Raw genomic sequence first — 9,206 nt, 5'->3', positions numbered from 1 at the left:
TAGAGCACCAGCCCTGGAGTCAGGAGGACCTGAGTTCAAATCTGGTCTCAGACACTTGGCACATTTACTAGCTGTGTTTTTTTTTTAATTTTCAATGTGACTTTATTTGCATAATCTGAAAAATATACAGAGTGCAGTTATTAAGTATGAACTGGCACAAGACCGTTCACCATGAATCTGAAAGTATCAACCTGATTCCATATCTCAACCCAAGATTTTTTTTCTTTAAGGAATGCCATTACCTGTGATGGGATATTGAGAGGGGGAAAGTGGTCCTACACTTCAACCAGAAGGAATACCACCTTCCAAGAAACAAAACAATTCTTCTATAATTCCCTGGGCTTGAGTGAGCTTGAATTGGTTGTGGGTCAGATGATGCTTGTCTAGATCTTCAAACCTATTATTTAGTGAAAGGGTGGTGTAAAGCTCCTGCACGTTATCAGAAGCCTGTTGGAGCTTGTCTTGTATTTGTATACTGCTTGAGAGACCCTGGACTTGAGGCATGAGGTCCCTGAAGGCCAACTGTAATTTCAGAGCAATGATACGGGACATGGCCGGAGTCCGGATTTCCAAGAGCCTTGCATCGCCATCGACATCTTCGAACTGGCTCCTACTCCACTTGATCCACAGCTCAAATAGGGCCTTATGGCAATTCTGCCCATCCTCAGAACCTTGCGTTCTTTGATAAGTCCATTCAATTGCTTCATAGAGATGGCACAAGAGTTCTCCAATGTTGCTCTTGGCACCCCTGATACCTTCCAATGCATGCCCACGAGCCCGGGGCTGGAGGTTGCCCAGCAGAGAACCTAGTGATGTGAAGTAGGCTGTGCCTTTTGAAGACACGTCTCCAAAATAACCTCCATCTTCCTCTGAAGGTTCTTGAATAGTAGCCCCATCTGGTGAGAGTGGAAAGTATTTGTCCACAGTCACTCAACCCAATTGCCCTGCCAAAAATTAAAAAAAGCCAAAAAAAAATAAAAGAAAGATTCATTTATTCCTATACTATCTAGAGATTTTAGCAGAAACAAATGATGAAATCCTTTTCAGCATCTCTTGATATGATCATGATTTTATTATTTTTATTATTAAACTAGTTTATTATATTCATAATCTTCCTTATATTGAACCAACCCTGCATTCATGATATAAACACAAATCTAAATTGCTACTACAGATTAACTCCTAGTTCTATTTATGAGTTTAATTTTTTCTGTCAATTTCATGAATCTCTTCTATAGTTTTCAGAATTTCTATTTTGTTGCTTAGTTGGGGATTTTTATTTGTTGTTTAAGTTTTTTAGTTGTGTGCCCAATTCATTAACTTGCTATTTCTCTTTTTTGTTAATAAAAATATTGAAAGATAGAACATTTCTCCCTAAGAATTGCCTTAGCTGCTTCCTATAAGTTTTGGTGTATTGTCTCATTACTGTTATTTTCTTTGGTGAAACTATTTTTTCTATGATTTGTACTCTGATCCACTAGTTCTTTAGAATTTTGTAATTTGTTATGTAATTACTCATCTCATTAAGGGCCCTTTGTTAATATAAATTTTATTACATTGTGATCAGCAAATAAAACGCTTTGTTTTCTGCTTTTTTACATTTTTAGTGAGGTCTTTATGACCTAAAGTAGTCAATTTTCATAAACATGAAAAGTACGGATAAAAAGTATGTAAATTCTTTTCTATTCTCTTTGATTACCAGTAGTCTATTACCTCTAATTTTTCTGAATTCTTAAAATTTTTAATTCAAATCTTTTTAATTTTTCTAATTTTCTATTCATGTCTTTAATTTCTTTTTTATTTATCTTTTGGTTAGATTTTTCTAAGTCTGAAAGTGGTATATTAAAGTTCCTGACAATTATGGTATTAGTATTTATTTTTCCTTCCAATTCAACTAACCATTCCTTTTAGTATTTCAATGCTGTGCTATTTTATGCACATATACTAAGTACTTCAGTCCTATGCTATTTTGTACATATATATTAGTATACATTATCTATGGTGCCTTTAAACATAATATAATTTCCTGCTTATCCCATTTTTCATATCTATAGCTATATCTGAAATCATGATCTCTACCCCTCCTTTTTTTTTAATTTGGCTAAAGTATATTAGATTTTGCTCTAGTCCATCATTTTGACTCCGTGAATCCTTGCATTTAAAATATTTCTTGTAAAGAATATATTGTAGGATTCTGTTTTCTAATTCATTCTGTTATCCTCTTCCATTTTATGTTTGACTTCATCTGCAGTAGCAGTTTAGGTTTGAAGGTCTTTCCCACCCATTAATAGGCCATGTGACCTGCTTATATTACCAAAAGCTGAAGTTAAAAGTGGTGGAAGGAGTTTCCTGACAGGAAAGGGAAGTTATGTCACAGAAAATGCTGACAGAAGGAGAAAGAAAGATGTAATGGCTGCTAATGGCCACCCTCATGATTGTTAGAACTGAACAGGCTGACTTAGCTGTACTGTGAGTTTGTCTTTGGGAAGACCCCAGCAGGGGGTTGGAGAGGTTTTGCGATGGCCAGGCTCTAGGTTGTGATATTGTATGTGGAATATTTTACTGCTGTGATAGACTGGATAAATGGCTGGTGGAATATGGTTCTCTGGAGTCTGAATAAATGGTTTACTTCTTCTACCTTCTATGTGGAGAGTCTCCTATACTTTGCAATACAGAACTCCATAGGCATTTTGACAATTATCATCTACATTGTTATTATTGCCTTACTGTTTCATCATCCCAGTCACATAGAACAAATTTCATTTAAGAAGATCAAAGAAATTCATATTTAACCTTCACTAAGAAGATTAAAAAGAAGGTTTATCATTCCCATTTCAGAGATGGGAAAACTGAGGCAATAATAATTAGGATGCTCCTAATAACCTAGGTTGGTTTTTTTTGGACTGATTAGTCATGTTTGACTCCTTGTGATTCCATTTGGGGTTTTCTTGGCAAAGATATTCAACTAGTTTGCCATTTCCTTCTCCAGCTCATTTTACTGATGAGGAAACTGAGGCAAGCAAAGTTAAGTGACTTGCACAAGGTCACACAGCTAATAAGTGTCTGAGGCTGGATTTGAACTCAGACCTTCCTGATTCCAGGGCTAGCGTTTTATTCCCTGCGCCACCTATCTGCCCCAATCCAGATTTATATATTGCTTTCTACCTAAGGAATCAGAATATTACCACAGTTTATCCTTCTAGTTCCCTGTAAAGCAAATGAAAAGTAGATCTCAGACAACTTTAAATCACTTGTCTGTTGTTCCTAGGCACACCTTTGGCCACATTGGAATTAGAATTCTTGATCCCCTGAAAATGTCATTCCCTGAGGATCATCACACTCAGGCCTTCACTTTAGGGGCTCCTCATACATTTTGACTTCTCTAAGGCATTCAGCATGTACATAGTTAAGAACAGTTGCTTTACAGCTCTTTTTGTGGTGGTAAAGAATGAGAAATTGAGAAGTTCCTAAGAATTGGGGAATGGCTGGACAAGTTGTGATGTATGATCATGAGGGAATGAAATGACCAAGGAGATAGTTGAAGAAAATTCTGGGAAGACTTACATGAACTAATGCAAAGCAAAGAGAGCATAACTAAGAAAACCTCATACACAGTAACAGCAATAATTTTCCATTCATGTCATCAGCTCCTCTGATCAAAATAATTATCTGAGACAATTTCAAAGGACTCATGAGGGGAGGGCCAGAGGCAGGGAGAGAATTTAGAATTCAAACATTTTTAAAATGAGTATTAAAAAGAAAACTGTTTTAATCTATGTCTCTTTCCATAGAGGGAGCACTCTTTCAGAATTAGTGACTCATACACTGAAGTAGAGATGGGTGATTTCTTGGACATCCCTGGAGGGGAAGAGGTCATTGGTTTAAAAAAAAAGTTATTAGCAAAATTTCAACCATCCTCAGAGAAGAACTGGTTTGAGTAAATTAAGGCCCTGATATAAACCATAGAGAAATTACCTCTGTGGGTTTCAGGCCTAGATATTCTAACTTGTAAGTGAAGTGGTTTGTGGTAAATCTAAATATGACTAATGGAAACTGACAGGTCCTGCTGAGAGGGAAGAAACTAAGACTCAAACTATGTCAGAATGAGTATGCCCTTCTTTGCTCTTAATTGATAAAGGACTCAAATAAGCCACTTAACTTGCTTTTTTTCCCTGGTTCTCATTCATCTCTTCATCTCTTTTGGCTATTTCTTTCACTTCCCACTTTTCACATATTCCTTTCCTTTCTTCTTCTATTTTCATTCATTCTTTCCATTCTAGCCCTGACTCCATCACACATTTTCCATGTGACTTTAGGTAAATCACTTTCCCAATACAGACCTCAGTTTCTCCTCCCGTTATATAGTTAGATGTCCTCTAGTGTTCCTCCCAACTCTATGATTCTAAAGTATTCTGTCCTGTTCTTTTCTGTGCTATTTTATCCTGTCCTGACCTGTTCCAACTTTGCTTTTCATCCTGGCTCTTCTTTGCCTCTTTCCTCTATCTCTTGCCCTCCTATGCCTCCCCTTACATTATTTACACATTAAGCAACTTCCTTTACCATTCTGGATTGCCATTTCCTCCTGTGTGAGAAGGGTGTAAAAGCAGATGTCCCCTTAAACTTCTCAATCGGTGCTACGTGACACCAATGTTTAGAAGCAGGAAACAAAGAATTGCCTTCATCATTCCCCCTGGGAAGTTTCAACCTTTGGGACATTTCAAACTGACATGGAAGAAAAGCAAAGAAAGGTCACTTAACAGCTATTTTTGTTCAGTGTGGGCTTTCAACTGACTTTTCTCTATGTACCAAGCGAAGCTTCCTGTTCGAAGACTCCAGCCTGTCTGTCCCAGCTGCAGTAGGAGAGAGTGACATAACACAAGGGCCTCTCATCATTGAATAAAGGAGACCCACTTGTAATCTTCCAGGATTCAACATGCCAGACCTGGCCACTGGGGCTTCTTCCTTTTAAACAACTCTCAATCTGATGTGCCTCCTCTCAGCCACTAGATCAGGAAAAGATCTCTCGAAGCCGGGGCTTGGGTGTGCACATGGTTCTTGCAACACTATTTGACAGCACTGGGTTGCCTTAGGCCACTTGAAGGAAGTTTGTAGAAGGAAGAATGGTGGATGGTATGAATGGTGGATTGAAGGTTAAACAACCGGGCTTATATCTCAGTTCAATTCACCAAATCTTAATTAAGTGCATCCTTTTAAAATCTGGACATTTGATTTCACTAGTGTAAGGAACACCTAGGCATGAAAACTACCTTGATAGATGCAGACTATCAATCTATCTGTAACTTCTGGTCTTGGTGTCCAGGGCATAGAGAGGTTCACTTACTTGTCCACGGGTACACAGCCAGTATGTGTCAGAGGCTAGAACTGAACCCATGTCTTCCTGTCCCTCTATCCATTACATCAGGCTGCCCATAATTAAGTACATACAGGCAGTCCCAAAAGTCTTAGTTCAGCTTTGAGCTTTAATAGTTTAAATAGCTTTTTGTTGCTGTTGAGTGGTTTCAGTCATATAAGACTCTTCCTGACCCCATTTGGGGCTTTCTTGGCAAAGATACTGAAGTGGTTTGCTATTTATTTCTCCAGTTCATTTTGCAGATGAGGAAACTGAGGCAAACAGGGTTAAGTGACTTGCCCAGGGTCACACAGCTAGTTAAGTATCTGAGCCCAGATTTGAACTCAGGGGAGATGAGTCTTCCTGTTTTCAGGCCCAGCACTCTATTCATCACACCATCTAGCTGCCCCCTAAATAGCTTTAGTAGCTTAAAAATACACTAAGACTTTTGAGAGAACCTCTATGATGTACAAAGTTGTTTTGGAGGCTGAGGAAAATGTAAAGTTTCGCTAAGACATGGTCTCTGACTTTAAGGTTATCACCTTCAGCATCATAACTTACATTTACATAGGGCATTAAGATGTGCAAAACACTGTACAGATGTCTTATTTGTACTTCACAAAAACTCTGCGAAGTAAGTACTATTGGTATTATGCCCATTTTATAAACGATGAAATTGAGGCTCCTAGGAGTTGAGTTTTATCCATAGCCATGTAGCTGGTCAGTATAAGGGTGTTTTAGTGTGGGATAAAATATGTACATGCTGTATGTAGATAACTGTACTGGGATACTTCTATGGATCCATATCAATCAATGTAAGTACTCCTTTTGCTGGTATAAATAAAAAAACCTACACTTCTCATCTTGCCCAGCTCTTGTTGATATCTTTTCATATGTTCTCTGTAGAAGGCATCCAACAAGCTTTATACCTTCTTCCACCTCTGTTAATTTCCACAGACAATAATAAAATATGCAGACTATTAATTTGTAGCACCTCCTCTGGCCAACCCCTTAACATGTACCCAGACTCAGAGTTTGCATCCCCAGAGAATGGCTGCTATCTCAGGGTCTAGGCTACCCTGTTACTGACTTCCTACAACTATAGCTCATTAGTTAATGTGCTTCCCATTTACAATCAATAAACAAGATTAATCCATATCAAAGGCACTTATTAAAATGGCAAAATATAAAGAGGAGTTTTAAAATGTTCCACCACCACCCCAAACCTGGGGTGCACTCTGACAAACACATGACTTCCATGGGAAGAGTGGACACAGACTTAGGGCACAGTGGTAGTGAGATGTGTATGGGGAATACACATGACAAAGATTACTCATCGTTCCAGTAATGTAGGGCCTAGAAGTCTCTCTTAGTGGAGAAACTTAGAAGTTTCTCTCTTAGTGGAATCCTTACCAAGCTAATTCCTGGGAGCAGAATTTCTCTGTTGGGTTGTTTAGACTGGTTCCCACCCTCTCTTCCTTTCCACAGCCTAACTTTTGATTGCCAGGGCTAGCTCTCTCTAGGGAATGTTTTCTGTTTCACCATACGTAGAGAATCCTTTGATGACCTCTGTGCAAGATATACTCCATTATATATCTGGCCTGGACCCTCTGCTCTTCTTCGTGACTTTGTCAATTCCAATGGGTTTAATTATCTCTGGGCAGTTGACTCACAGATGTATATATCCAGGCTGAGTCGCTCTTCTAGGTGGATTCCAGTCTCATTTCACCAATTGCTTATTGGACTTTTCAGTATGAAGACTCCATATATATCTCAAACTCAGCATGTCCAAAACAGAATGATCATTACCCCCAAACCCTCTCTTCTACTAAATGTCCCTATTTCTATTAAAGGCATCACCAACTTTCCCATCTCCTGGGTTTATAGCTGGACTATTACAGTGGCCTAACTAGTCTCCTTCTTCAGATCTTTCCCTACCACAATCTATCCTCCATGAAGTCGTCAAAGGGATTTTCCTCAGGCAGAGATCTGACTCCATCATTCTGTGAACTCCAATGGCTCCTATTGCCCCTAAAACAAAATATAAATGCCCCTGGCCTTCAAAGTCATTTACAACTTGGGTTCAACTTGTCTTTCCAGTCTCATTATATAATACTCCCCTTTCTGCATTTCATCATCCAGCCAAACTGGTCTTCACTCTCTCTTCATACATGGTATTCTATCTCCTACTTCTATGTCTTTGCCCTACATGTCCCCTATGCCCAGAATATACTCTCTCCTTACTTGTAGTAGCCCTCTCTTCCTTCAAGATGCAACTCAAGTACCCTTCTATGTGAAGCCTTTCCTGATCCCCTTGACTGCTAGTGTCTACCCTCTCAGATTACCTTGTGTTTAAATATTTTGCATTTATTCTATACAAACATACACATATGTGTGTCTACCACTACCAATAGAATGTAAGCCTCTTAAGAGCAATGATTATATAAATTTTTTCTTTGAATTCCCAGTGTTCAGCCCATAGCAGGTGTTTAATAAGTGTTTGTTGATTAACACTGAAAATATCATAGATGAGCATATGTGTCCCTGCTGAATACCTCATTGACTAAGCTGATTATCAAACAAGGTTATATCCATGACTGTATCTGTCACATCATTTTATGACGTTAATGTGTACAGGAAATATTTCATTTCAGGAGAACCTTGGAGGGTCTGTTTTGCATTCCTGAGTCAATCAAAAAACTTTTATTAAGTACCTGCTATGTGCCAGGCATTGAGGATACCAAGAAAGGCATAAGACAGTCCCTGTCCTCAGGGATCTCATAATCTAATGGGTGGAGACAATAAAATTTAAAAGCTGAAAAATGAGGGGGGAGTACTTGAGAGTGAGGATAGTAAAAAAATTTTATTTAATTTAAAAATTTTCTACATTTCCTAGAGCTGGACAGGAAGTGGTCTGAGAAGGTATGAGTTTCAGAGTTGATTTCATCTTGCAGAATGATATATTTCTGGAGATCATGAAATCAGGTCAGCCAGGTGGGAATCAATGAGTCAAATGTCTTTTTTTTAAATCAACAAACAGTAGTATCAGGTTGCATCACTATGATGCTCACCAGATGACAATATTTCCCAGTGATGGCAGACTACTCAAGTGGAAATAATATAATGTACCCAGCTCTGAGGATGACTCTTCAGGACATATCGTCAATGCCCAGATCCGCACATTGGATATGTTCTGCGTCCCACCTCCTAAGTGGACATGACCATGAGATACATAAGACCTCAAAGGGAACAGATTTGTAGATATCCTACAAAAAGGAAATTCTTATTTCAGATCTGGGTAGAGCCAGATGGCCTCAGTTCCTTTCAAACACTAAGATTCTGTGATTCCTTCTGGAGGTACAGCAACCACAGGTTAGCACACAGAACAAGGAGGACAACAGGAGAAAATCCCAGACTCCTGAACAAACTACCGTGTCTTTTAAAAGTATAAGCACTGCCAAATCCTGCGGTCCTGAGGAAGCTGCTAACCAATCCTTGAGCTCTTTGCTCATCCACCTCCTGAAAATTTCCATTAATGTTGACTCTTTCTAGCTTAAAATAGCTCTAAGCCTCCAAAATTCATTTATGTATTCAATTAACAGTCTGTTCCCCTGCTTTAATCCCAACACCATTATAGCAGCATCCCTATTGCTCTGCATGTAGTCAGACTTAGGAACTCAGCTTTGAACCATGCATTGTTTCCCAACAATAAGCTTCTCTCCAATCAAACTCAGCTCCATCTGTTCTCCCCACAATAAATGCTACCTGTGGTTGATCAATTGCAAGGACGTGGGAATACATCTTAAAAGGCAACCCAGGGTGGTCAAAAAAAAAATTCATCCTGCCACCATTCCTG

General features: G+C 38.8%; 1 pseudogene; it reads right to left on the bottom strand.

Moving 5' to 3' along the window:
• Positions 1–225: 225 nt before the first annotated feature.
• Positions 226–1,787, bottom strand: LOC118842480 (annotated as a pseudogene).
• Positions 1,788–9,206: the final 7,419 nt, after the last annotated feature.

This window comes from Trichosurus vulpecula, chromosome 3 (genome assembly GCF_011100635.1).
Source record: "Trichosurus vulpecula isolate mTriVul1 chromosome 3, mTriVul1.pri, whole genome shotgun sequence".
NCBI lineage: Eukaryota > Metazoa > Chordata > Mammalia > Diprotodontia > Phalangeridae > Trichosurus > Trichosurus vulpecula.
The sequence above is the reverse complement of the archived record's forward strand: the minus strand, read 5'-3'. Positions and strand labels throughout refer to the sequence as shown.